General features: G+C 33.1%; 1 protein-coding gene across 1 annotated transcript in view; it reads left to right on the top strand.

Moving 5' to 3' along the window:
* Positions 1 to 13,381, top strand: part of LOC128996387 (phospholipid phosphatase 2-like) — a 74,571-nt gene that overhangs the window by 40,498 nt on the left and 20,692 nt on the right. The gene's annotated exons all lie outside the window — the stretch shown is intronic.

Genomic DNA, 13,381 nt, shown 5'->3' with positions numbered 1-13,381 from the left:
TAAGGTGGTTTGTTTAACCCCACCCTTTACCCCCACCAGTACATAAAGGTATAAAAGACACTTGATATTGCACATGATTCATTTTTAGATTGGAGCTAGCAAAAGCAAGTTTAACTATGAATTCCCCAGCTACAATAATAATTAAAAGAAACTTAAAAACCCTTCAAGAAGCATTTGCATTCAGGGGAAGTTTAGAAAAATATTTAAATCATAGTGTGACATGTCATTTTACTTTGTGGAAGGAAGAGAGAAACATCTGGAACACAGAAGCAAACGGGTTGAAACTAGAATTAACTGATGTACGATTTAATAAAATAATTCGAAGGCTAGTGGAAATGTTAGATAAAGGGTATATTGTGACTGCCACATTCTACATAAAACCAGACCGCAATAACTAAAAACAAAATGGAGTAAAGGTTAAGGGTGGGGATAAAGGTGAATGGTAGGGGTTTGTCTATATAACATGTTTGCTGAGGTACAATCAGTTACTTCAGATTTACCACTCTTGTACATTATGTCTCCTGTGGACAATATTTTCCCGACAACTTCTTTTTTAAAAACCTTATTGGAAAACATTGTTTTTGAAGCTGGTTCAGAGGAAGAAGACATAGACTTGGAGGAAGAATCTTTATCCGAAGAAGAGTTGGAATCGGATGGTGATGAAAATTTGGAAGTATTGACTGATGAAGAGTTAGATGAAGAAGATAGAAGTTTTCCACTTGTTGAAGATTCATCATCTACTGAAGAGATGGTATGCTCGGAGAAACTTGTTGAGCTAAGGGAAACACCTACAACAAGTCATATAATGTTTAGTGCAATGTTTAGAAGTAGAAGACGATTGTTTGACTCTGACTCCGACTCTGACTCTGACTCTGATAGTTTACAAAAATTAAAATGAGAGGGTGGGTTGGGAGTTTGTTTTGCAAATCATCAATTTCCAAAACAAATACAGTAAATTTTCTATTTCTAAATTTTTAATCTTTGAAATATTTAATTTCTTTTAAATCCTGATAATCATAAAATCATAAAAGACACAGTAAATCGGCTTTTTCAAAATTTTGAAAAAAATGTCTGAGCAATTTGTTTAATTCTGGTATATCATGTTTAAGAAAACATGTTGCTGGGTTAAATAAATTGTTCACACATTTTTTTATTATTTGACAATGACCTTGACCTACTTAAAGAATTTAAAAATTCCATGGTTCAACAATAAAAGAAAATGTTACCCATTTCCCCCACTACTATAAAGTAAAGTGGGGAGTGGTCTACCCCCCACCACTATATGGAGGTATAAAAGAGGTTTGACATCCTGCATTAAACATTCTTATTTTTGGAACTCATAAACGCAAGTTTAGTCAAGATGGATAAACAAAAGATTAGACATAATGAAAGAGAAAGAAGGAGGGTGATGAAGCTAAATGAAACATTTGAGGTATTGAGAACCATACTCAAAGCTAAAAAAGGAACATCTAAACTTCAAATTATAAATTTATCAATTGAAAGAATAAGGTTTTTAGAAAAGGAAGTTGAAGAAGCAAGAATGAGGACTGTGGGAGAAATGAAAGAAGCTAGTACTATAATTGATAACCACGTTGAAAAATTAAAAGAAGATGATGATGAAAAAATGCTGTCGGACATGATACAATTAATGAATGGTGAAATGGAAGAGCGAATTCTGTCGGAAATGATGGAGTTATTGGGAAGAGTACTAACAAATAAAAAAATGGGACGTGGGTAGGTTGGGTTTGTCTTGGAAATCTTCAATTTCCAAGACTATAACACAGTAAATTGGGGCTTTTCCAAGTTTTGAACAGTAAATAACTTTTTTCCAAATTTTGAATAAAAAAATGTCTGACCAATTTATTTAGTTCTGGTATAACATGTGTAAAAACGTGTTTCAGAACTAAACGAATTGTTCACACATTTTTTTATTATCCTGCAATGACCTTGACCTACTAAACAGGAATAGTTAGTAAAAAATAAAATACCTTGTTTTTCTATAAATATGTTTGAAAGTTGAAGAATATCCTGTATTTACGTTAGATTATAAAGAAATTGGGAAATGGGGTGATGTCATTAATTTAATAGTAGTAGTAGAGGGGAGAGAGGGGAGGAAATGGTATAAATAGGGGTGGATGTTCACACCTTTCATCAGTATGTTGCTGCTTCTTGAATAGAGAACATCTACAACATGCTACGCTGCGCCATTTGTCAAGCCGAATTCGAGGATGAAATAGATCTTGTACTTCATGAAATAGTCGATCATCCTACAAATGCAGAGGAATTAGAAGGATATCAAGACTTGATTGAAGAATTGTATAAAATAGGACAAAAAGAAGAAGAAGAACCCAAACCATCTACTTCAAGAGATCGAGGAGAAGAAGAACCAAAACCATCTACTTCCATGCTACGCTGCGCCATTTGTCAAGCCACATTCGAGGATGAAATAGATCTTCTACTTCATGAAATAGTCGATCATCCTACAAATGAAGAGGAATTGGACGGATATCAAGACTTGATTGAAGAATTAAATCAAATAGGACAAGGAGAAGAGGAAGAACCCAAACCATCTACTTCAAGAAATCCAGGAGAAGAAGAACCGAAACCATCAACTTCAAGACCAAGTGTTATTCATTATGCACCCAAACGCCCAACTTCACCTTCAACTGATGCATCTCCAACAATTGTGGAACTACACGCTCATGCTCTACCGGGTAAAGTGGTAACACATTTTAAAATTGACAATGCTACATTAAAACTGGAAGAATTTATGTTTAGTGCAAAAGGACTAGTAATTGAAACGCTACAAAATGAATTACAAAGATTAAATTTTATAAAGTTTGGACTATTGCTGGATGTTATATTTATCAATATGCAAAATGAAACATCACCTAGAGGATTTTTAACAAAAAACAGAACCATTATGTTTGCCTCAGATATTGAATCAATTGTGGATGAATGTTTTGAAGAACTTTTGACAAAATTGCAAGAACATGAAGGCAGAGGATCAGGATGGACTGTATTGAGCATATCAGGTTTGGATGTAAGAGTGCATAAACATGGATATGGAATGAGAGGAAGTAGCTATATTCCTCTACCCAAGAAAATTAATGATACTAAATCTTGTGTAAATGTACAAAATGATGATACTGAATGTTTTAAATATTCAGTGTTGGTAAAATATATCAAAAACAATCATCCAGAAAGAGTAGGAAGAGAATATGAAGAAGTGCAGCACAATTATAATTTTCAAGGAATGAGCTACCCTGTAAAAATCAAAGATATCACCAAGTTTGAAAAACAAAACCCAACTGCTTCTGTAAATATATATGGTTTAGATTCATCAAACAATGTATATCCTCTACGTATAAGTGCACAGGAACTAAATAATCACACAGACTTGTTATTAATCACCAAAGGTGAAATATCACACTATGTATATATTAAGAATTTTAACAGACTCCTTTCATTACAAGTGTCAAAGTTTAAAGAAAGTAAAACAATTTGTAAAAGATGTTTTTGTCATGTGAACAAACCTTTAAGAAGAGGAGGTTCTGAATGGTTGTTGGAACATAAAAGGTTATGCAATGGAAATGAAGAAGTTAAGATTAACCTACCACCAGCTGATAGAGCATTTGTACAGTTTAATAATGTAGTTCATCAATATAGAATTCCTATTGTCGTGTATGCCGATTTTGAATCTACTCTACTACCGTTGGAACATCAAGAGGACGACACATCAAGAAGAAACAAGTACCAACTACATTCACCCAACAGTTTTTGTCTACTCATAAAGTCAACGCTTTCCGAAGAATATTTACAAGATTATGGACTGACAGCTGAACCAAAAGTGTATCGTGGTGAAGATGCAGCTAAGCACTTTGTTGACGAGCTTTACTATATAGCTGAAAAAGTAGAGGCAATGTATGCACAGGTAAAACCTATGACACCTATGTCACCCGTTGAAGTTCAAGAATACGATTTATCAACTTCATGTTATCTGTGCAAGAAATCATTTACAGCGGATAATCATAAAGTGCATGACCACGACCATCTGACTGGAAGCTACAGAGGTGCTGCGTGTAACGCTTGTAACTTAAACTATAAAATTCCTAACTATATTCCAATTGTAATGCACAACTTAAGCGGCTATGATGGACATTTTATAATACCTGAATTAGGAAGGGACAATGGTAAAATTGATGTATTAGCCGTAACGATGGAACGGTTTATTAGTTTTTCAAAAATGGTTGGTAAAATGAAACTCAGATTTCTTGACTCCTACAGATTTATGCCTTCTAGTCTTATGAAACTATCAGAAAATTTGACAAGAGAAAATTTAACAGAAACAAGTAAAATAGTAGAAAACAACAAATTGGATTTAGTTCTTCGAAAAGGAGTCTTCCCTTATGATTACATCGATGGATTGCACAGATTTGACGAGACATCACTTCCTCCACCAGAAGCCTTTACCAACAAGCTGAACAATTCAGAAATATCACCAGAAGATTACCAACATGCATGCAGAGTTTGGAACGAACTTGATATGGAAACATTAGGGGATTATTCAGATTTTTATGTTAAACTCGATGTTACTTTGCTTTGTGATGTGATGGAGGAATTCAGAAACACCTGTTTAGAAGCATACGGATTAGACCCTCTTCATTCTTACACCTCTCCAGGATTAGCTTGGCAGGCTATGTTAAAAGAAACCAATTGCAAACTTCAACTTTTAACAGATATTGATATGGTGCTGATGGTTGAGTCCGGTGTCAGAGGAGGATTGACTCAAAGCGTTGTAAGACATGTAAAAGCCAACAATAAAGATCTGCCAAACTACAACCAGCAAGAACCATCAGTTTATCTTGGGTATTTTGATGCAAACAATTTGTATGGATGGGCAATGTCCAACCCCCTTCCATATGATAACTTTAAATGGATAGACCCAGAGTCAATTGGAGATATTGTTCAAATTCCAAAACATGGTGACAAAGGATATATATTAGACTGCGATTTCGAATACCCAGAACATCTACACGACCTTCACTACGATCTTCCTCTTTTACCAAAAACTGAAATTTCACCAACTGGAAAACATCCTAAATTAATTATGAATTTAAATCACAAGCAAAGATATGTAGCGCACTTTTGGATTGTACAACAAGCACTTGAATTAGGTCTTCGTCTAACCAAAGTACACAGAGTTTTGGAATTTTCTCAATCTTGCTGGCTGAAACCATACATCGATTCCAACACTACAAGAAGAGCAGCAGCAACGTCAGCCTTTCAGAAGGACTTTTTTAAATTAATGAATAATGCCATATTCGGTAAAACTCTGGAAAATAAAAGGAAACACAAAAATGTAAAACTTGTAACAGATGCTAGGAAATTGGAGAAACTTGTACAGAAGCCCAACTTTGGATCATCAGTAATCATTAATGAAAACCTTGTTGCCGTATCTATGAAGAAAACTAGTATAAAAATGGATCGACCTTTGTATATAGGAATGTCAATATTAGATATATCAAAAACGCACATGTATGATTTTCACTACAACAAGATGGTTGCACATTATGGAAGAGAGAACATAGTTATAACTTACATGGATACAGATGCATTTATTTACAAGATAATTACTCAAGATATGTATAAAGATCTTCGCACATTTGTATATAAAGATGAATTTGATTTTTCTGACTATCCTAAAGATCATCCAAACTACGATCAAGACAGAAACAAGAAAGTATTAGGGAAATTTAAAGATGAGGCTAACGGAGTGTTACTTGAAGAAATCGTGGCACTTATATCAAAATTGTATGCTGTGAAACTACATGATGACAACATTATAAAAAAGGCAAAAGGTGTAAAGAATTTGTATTTGAAGAAAAATGTACTTTTTGAAGACTACAAGCAAGTGTTGTATGAAGATAAAGTTATAACTGCACACTTTAACACAATCAGGAGTTATAATCATCAACTGTACAGCGTGACAGAAGTTAAGAAGGCGCTCTCCTGCAACGATGACAAACGACACATCCTACCAGACCGGATCCACACACTTCCATTTGGTCACTATTCCCTTAACCCTATCGACTAATTACCTTTTCATCGTCCTACACCACTAATCCTTTCTCCTTTCCGTAAAATTGGGGGCACACAGCATTGTCCGCTGTGTTCCCCCTTTTTTACACAAGGTTTGAATGACCTTGACCTATATAAGGAGATGTAAGAAAAAATGAAAATCATTACTTTGCCAACATTGACAGTGAAAACAACATAATGGCTTTTAAAGAAAACATTGTAAATGAGCTACACAAACCTGCAAGAGTAAACTTTCCAAGAAGAAATACAACTGTAAAAGGAATAAATGATTTGTATCAAGCAGATTTGATTGAAATGCGGCCATATAGTAAAATAAATAAAGGACATCATTATATACTTACAGTGATTAACTGTTTTACCAAAGTTGCAGATGCATTACCATTAAAGGATAAAACTGGTAAAAGTGTAACACAAGCCATGGAAATCGCTATAAAGAGAGATAAAAACAAAATGAAACATTTACAAACTGATGATGGCAAAGAATACTTTAATAAAAGTTTTTTAGAGCTAATGAAAAAATACAACATAAACCACTACTCAACCAAATCTGAAAAAAAAGCTGCTATAATTGAAAGATTTAATAGAACGTTAAAAGGAGCAATGTATAAAATGTTTTCAAACAGAGGAACCTACTTATGGATTGATATTTTACCAAAGTTAATAAGTGATTACAACAACAGGTTTCACAGAACTATTGGGATGACACCAAATGAAGTAAACAGTAAAAATGCTAAACTTGTATTAAAAAGAATAAAGCACAATACAAAACCTAAGGTTGAAATAAATAAGCCTAGAAAATTCAATGTAAATGATAAAGTTCGAATAAGTAAGTATAAAACGATATTTACTAAAAAATATCTACCTAATTGGACAAATGAAGTATTTACCATATACAAAGTGCAACCAACTATACCAGAAACATACATATTAAAGGATAATAAAGGCAATTTGTTACAAGGTGCGTTCTACGGACATGAACTATTAAAATCTACAGTAGGTGATGTATATCTTGTTGAAAAAGTGTTACAAAGGAAAAAAGACCAAGTTAAAGTACGATGGCTAGGTTTTAACAAAACAGAAGATTCTTGGATACCTATAAAAGACCTAATTTAACGGGAACAGCTCATTGTACCATTGGATTTCGAATAAGATGGAGATTGTTCATCATAAAGATCAATTCAACATTAGTAATATTGATGATTACACTGTTGATAACGACACAATCAACACTGGCAAACATGGAAGTTTACTTCCAAACACAGTCAGATGTATTATAAGTGGTCCTTCAAACTGTGGAAAAACTAATGTCGTATTTAATTTGATTACAAATCCTAAAGGATTGAGATTTAATAACTTATACATATTTTCAAAGTCACTACATCAGCCAAAGTACCAATTGTTGGATAAAATCATATCGCAGGTGTCAGGTGTTAACTTTTATAAATTTAATGCCAGTGATAAAGTTTTGCAACCAAACCAAGCTAAACCATATTCAGTATTTCTATTTGATGACGTTTCATGTGAAAATCATGATACTATTAGGAACTATTTCGCCATGGGAAGACATAATAATATCGACAGCATATATATAGGACAAACATACAGTAAAATTCCAAAGCAACTTATCAGAGATAATGCAAATGTTATAATTTTGTTCAAACAAGATGAAACCAACCTGAAACACGTATATAACGATCATGTAAATGCTGATATGTCATTTGATAAGTTTAAACAAATTTGTGGAAAAGCATGGGCAGAAAAGTATGGATTTTTGGTCATTATGAAAGAACAAGCCATAAAAGACGGACGATATAGAATAGGGTTTGATAAATACGTTCTGCTTCACTAAATATCACTATTTCAAATCAACACTTCATACTGTAAACATGGCAAGTCAAGAAAAGCTCTTAAAAGAAATAAAATCACTTAGTGATTCTATTAGACATAAAAACAGAGCTCTGAAGTTAGGTATAAGCGAAAGAGAAAAGTTTATAGAATCAACATTTAAACCTGTTACTGATCCTTTAAACAGATTAGTTAAGAATATTGAAAAACCTTTCGAAGGAGATGCTATTCTACCGATTTCTAAGTATGAAAAAGAATCAAGAGATTTTGAACAATACAAACAATTTCAATCAACTGAAGAAAGTGGTGAAAGTGAAGAAAGTGAAGAAACAGAAGAAACTGAAGAAACTGAAGATTCAAGAGAAAAAGAAGGATTTTCTGCAGGTCAAGAAGAAGGATCTACTAATCCTACAAATTTAAGTACATTAAGCACAAACATAGCATTCAAAGGGAATTTGGGCAGAAAATATTTATTAAAGATGTTACATTCAACACAGGCTAATCGAAGATATCATATTTATGGAGCTAGACTAGAAGACAATGGTATTATGATTGGAGACAGTAATTTGGATATTGATGAAAACGATAACATCCTTATTGGTAACCAAAAATATAAAGGTACAACAGGACTGTTTGAACTTATTTTTAAAAACAAACCTGGTAAATATACCAAAAAAGACCTATCAGTGTTTAAAAATATACTAAATGATACAAATGCACATAAAAAGCAGTATTCCAAAGATTTGCCCATTTATCGAAATCGATCAATAAAATACACAAGTGTCATAGCTGATCTTTTTCCAACACAAATGAAAAAATCTCAACTTAAAAGAAGAGCTATATCTACAGCTGAATTAAATGAGTTACACAAAAGACCAAGAACCAACGAACCTACATCTTCAGGGAAAGGATTATTAAAAAGTCTATACAATACCAACATAATATATTATAATGATGTCAATAAGTTGGTTGATCGAATGAGATTATTACATGAAGCCATGGAAGCCGGTCATACCGGATTGGACAATGAATGGGTAGCTTTAATCGATGAACTACGAAATCGAAGGATTATTGCTTAATCATCGCATATAAAAGGAGGACAAGAATCGAGGGAACTCAGTTGAATCATGAGCGTGGACAAGTTTGGAAGGTATTCCAATTTTGGAGAAAAACCAAAATCCAATGGTAAAAGATATAGTTTACCATTAACAGCTGAAGGCGATTATAACATAAGCAGCAAACGATTGAAATTTGTAAAAGATCCAGAAGATGATAATGATGCAATAAATTTGAAAACTTTAAAAAGTGAAAAATTGTTGAGCTTACAACTTCAAAACGACTCTTATAATGCTAAGTCTCATAGAATAACAAATGTTGGTGAACCAATAGAAAACTCCGATTCCGTCACCAAAGAGTATTTACTTTCAAAACTGTCAAATACTTTACAAGTTAATAATGAAGTTTACGATGTTAAAAACAGAAGAGTTACAAACTTAGCTGATCCTGTCGATAGTCAAGATTCAGTCAATAAAGGATATTTACATTCTATAATCCCTGAAAGAAAAGAAGATAGATTCTCTTTTTATAACTTTGTTATAAATGATATAGGATACCCTAAAGAAGATTCGGATGCAGTTAACCTCAAATATGTTAAAGATAATTGTATTATTCACGATAATGAACAAATTGATTGCAAAGGTAAAATATTACATAAGGTTAAAGAAGGATTAAAACCAACAGATGCTGCCACTGTAAGTCAAATCATGTTACAAAAGAATGGAAATTGGCATGCTGAGAACAAAAAGATAACTAATGTAAAAGGTGGAGTAAATCCTGAAGATGTGGTAGTTTTTAAACAAGTTCCTGTAATAACCGATGAATATAAACATAATAATATAAAGACCACCACTTTTGATTGTAAAAACTTACCATTAGCAAATGTTCATAATGCAGTTTTACCTCACGAAGCGGTAACTTTGGATCAGATGAAAGATCATATAAAAAGCCAGTGTATAATAAAAGATGAACAAAATGAAGAAATATACACATGTAATAATAAAAGAATTACAAATCTTGAAGATCCACAACAAATGGATAATGCTGTCAATGTAAACTATCTTGCTAGACTTTTGGGTACTGTAATGTTTGATTTTCACAATATGATACCAGCACATCCAGGACATAACAAAGTGCATCCAGATCAAAGAGATCAATGGATTGATAGGGTTATTATGAAGCAATATTTTATGTCTAGCAAAACAAAGATGCTTAGAACTAAACCTGTAGAAAGATTTCACCATTAGAAAAATGTTTACAATGCAGTTTTACCTCACGAAGCGGTGACTTTGGATTAGATGAAAGATAATATAAAAAAGCAAGTGTTAATAAAAGATAAACAAAATGAAGAAGTACACACATGTAATGATACAACATATTCAAAATATAACAAAGAATATGAAAATACAAAAAGTATAATATGGATTGATAAAGGTACATAATAAGAAATCAATTCGTAAATGAAACATTCATTGTCAAACACTTGAGGAGTGAAGCCGATGTGGGTACATTCCCCTATAAATAGAGATGTTAAAGGTTAAGCACATCAGTCGTGATATAGAGAGCTTGAAGAGAGGAAGAGGATTGACATCATCAGCAGTTTCTCTATTATCTAAACCAATTGGAGCAATTGTTAACAAAACAATAGATTTACTACCAGTAGAACTGCATTTGCCTGGAGGATATCAATACTGTGGACCTGGAACAAAATTGAAAAAACGTCTGGAAAGAGGAGATTCTGGAATAAATAAACTAGATCAAGCTTGCAAACAGCACGATATAGCATATTCAAAGTTTGCAGATACAAAAAATAGATCCATAGCGGATAGAGCGCTTGCTGAAAAGGCTTGGCAAAGAGTAAAATCTAGTGACGCAAGTTTTGGTGAAAAAGCAGCAGCTTTGGCAGTAACAGCAGCAATGAAGACAAAAACTAAGTTTGGAGGAGGAAAGAGGAGGAAAGGCCGAAAACGAACGGTTAAAAAGCAAGGAGGTAGTATTAAAAGGAAAAGAAGAAATAATCAAAATAAAAAAAACAAGAAACCAACAATATGGTCAATGATAAAAAAAGGAGGAGGATTATACTTAAGACCATACCGTGTGTATTAAACAAGAAAAAACAAATACTAATTCCAAACAAAGAGTTGACAAATAAAGAATTAATTATATACGCTTCTTGTATGAAAATACCATTTTTTAGAGGAGTGTTTATGAAAGATGCATTGCCCGGTAAAATATGGAAAAATGAGACTGGAATAGTTAATTTAGAAAACAGTGAAGGTCCTGGCACTCATTGGATATGTTATAAAAAACTTGATCGAATTATTTATTATTTCGATAGTTACGGTAATATGCCACCACCTAAAGAGCTTCAACGTTACTTTCGCACAGCAAAACAAGTATTTTACAACTATAACAGAGAACAACCTGACAATACAACAATTTGCGGACACTTATGTTTAGATTTTTTAGCTAGAAGCGTTAGTCAACTTTAAGATGTCTTCCTATACGGTCTCATTGACCGGCACTTCATCAACTCTGCGCAGTATTCTATTTCCAGCTCTACGATTGCAAAAAGGAAGATTATGGGAAGCTGCATTATTGGATTTAACAACATACAATTCTATTCCAAATATTTCTGAAGGAGTCAATAACAAATTACACTATTACAAAAGCAAAAATAATTTGGGAGAATTAACACCAATGAAAGAAATTAGTTTACCGACAGGATCTTACGAAATAGATCATATTAACGAATTTATACAAAAACAAATGAAAAACGAAGAACTAAACGAACTTGTTCAAAAGGAATCAGAAAAAGAATATATAACAATAACAGGAAATAACAATACCATGAAAGCTGAAATAACTTCTTCATATTATATTGATTTTACTCAAAAACATTCAATTGGAGGATTATTGGGATTTTCTGAACAAACTCCAATACTAGAACCTAAAAAGACCTATTCCGGTGATAAAACTGTAACAATACTGAGAGTTAATACTATAGACATTACATGTAACATAATTCAAGGATCATACAGAGATGGAGAAAATAGTCATATATTGCACACATTCTATCCAACAGTCGCCCCAGGTTTTAAGATTGTGGAAAAGCCACAAAACTTGGTGTACCTTCCCTTAAACACCAGTGTGGTTTCAGACATCGTGTTGAACATACTAGATCAAGACGGAAACCTCATAGACTTCAGAGAAGAACGTATTACGATCAGGATTCACATAAAAGCATCCACCTAAACCATGGGATTGTCATTCAAGAAGAGAGAGTTGTCGGGTAAACACCTAGCTAGCTCATCATCTGCAAAAGGATTAACTACTGAAAACATTCAGTTTTTACAGGATATTGGATTAAAAGTCATTGAAAATGGAAATACTGGATATAGCACAAGGACCGACATTCGACGAGACTTTATGGGAAAAGGAGTATCACACGCACAACCCCTACGCTTCGTCAAAATTGAATAATAATGATGAAATTAGAATTCCTATACAACAACAGGATATTTACACTCTTCCGTGCGAAAGTTATCTATATATTGAAGGAAGAGTAACAAAAAAAGATGGAACAGCTGGAACCACCGTTCCTTTTATCAATAATCCAATGGCATTTTTATTTGATGAAATTAGATATGAAATATCTGGAGTAACTGTGGATTCTACAAAGAAAGTAGGTTTAACAAGCACATTAAAAGGATTAGCATCTTTGACACAAAACGAGAAGAATTTGTTAAGAATTGGAGGATGGGTTGCACCCGATAACGACACAATCACCCCTGATTCTGCAGGGAACTTTGATTTCTACATACCATTGAAATTATTTCTAGGCTTTGCTGAAGATTACAGAAGAGTAATAATAAATGTGAAACAGGAATTAGTGTTATTAAGATCATCAAATGATAAGGATACTATTTGCGCAGCAGCTGGAACCACTGATGCAAATTTAGACTGGAATTTAACTTTGGACAAAATCGTTTGGAGAGTACCACATGTGCGATTAAATGACGAACATAGAATAACACTGTTGAGACAACTGAAATCAGATAGAGATATTGTAATACCATTCAGAAGTTGGGAATTTCATGAATATCCAGTTTTACCTAAAACACAAAGACATACATGGACTGTAAAAACATCTACTCATTTGGAAAAAGCAAGATATGTAATATTTGCACTACAAACAAAAAAAAGGAATAATATACTAGCTAATGCCGGCCATTTCGATCATTGCAAACTAACAAATTGTAAAGTGTTTCTTAATTCACAATTTTTCCCTTACGACAACTTTAATATTTCTTTCACTAAGAAGAGGTACACTGTTTTGTATGATATGTACGCTAGATTCCAAAGTTCATACTACGGG

Source organism: Macrosteles quadrilineatus, unplaced genomic scaffold (genome assembly GCF_028750875.1).
Source record: "Macrosteles quadrilineatus isolate MER2022 unplaced genomic scaffold, UCM_ALF_1.0 Scaffold_6__1_contigs__length_79288215, whole genome shotgun sequence".
Classification (NCBI taxonomy): domain Eukaryota; kingdom Metazoa; phylum Arthropoda; class Insecta; order Hemiptera; family Cicadellidae; genus Macrosteles; species Macrosteles quadrilineatus.
This window is presented reverse-complemented; position numbering and strand designations above follow the sequence as displayed.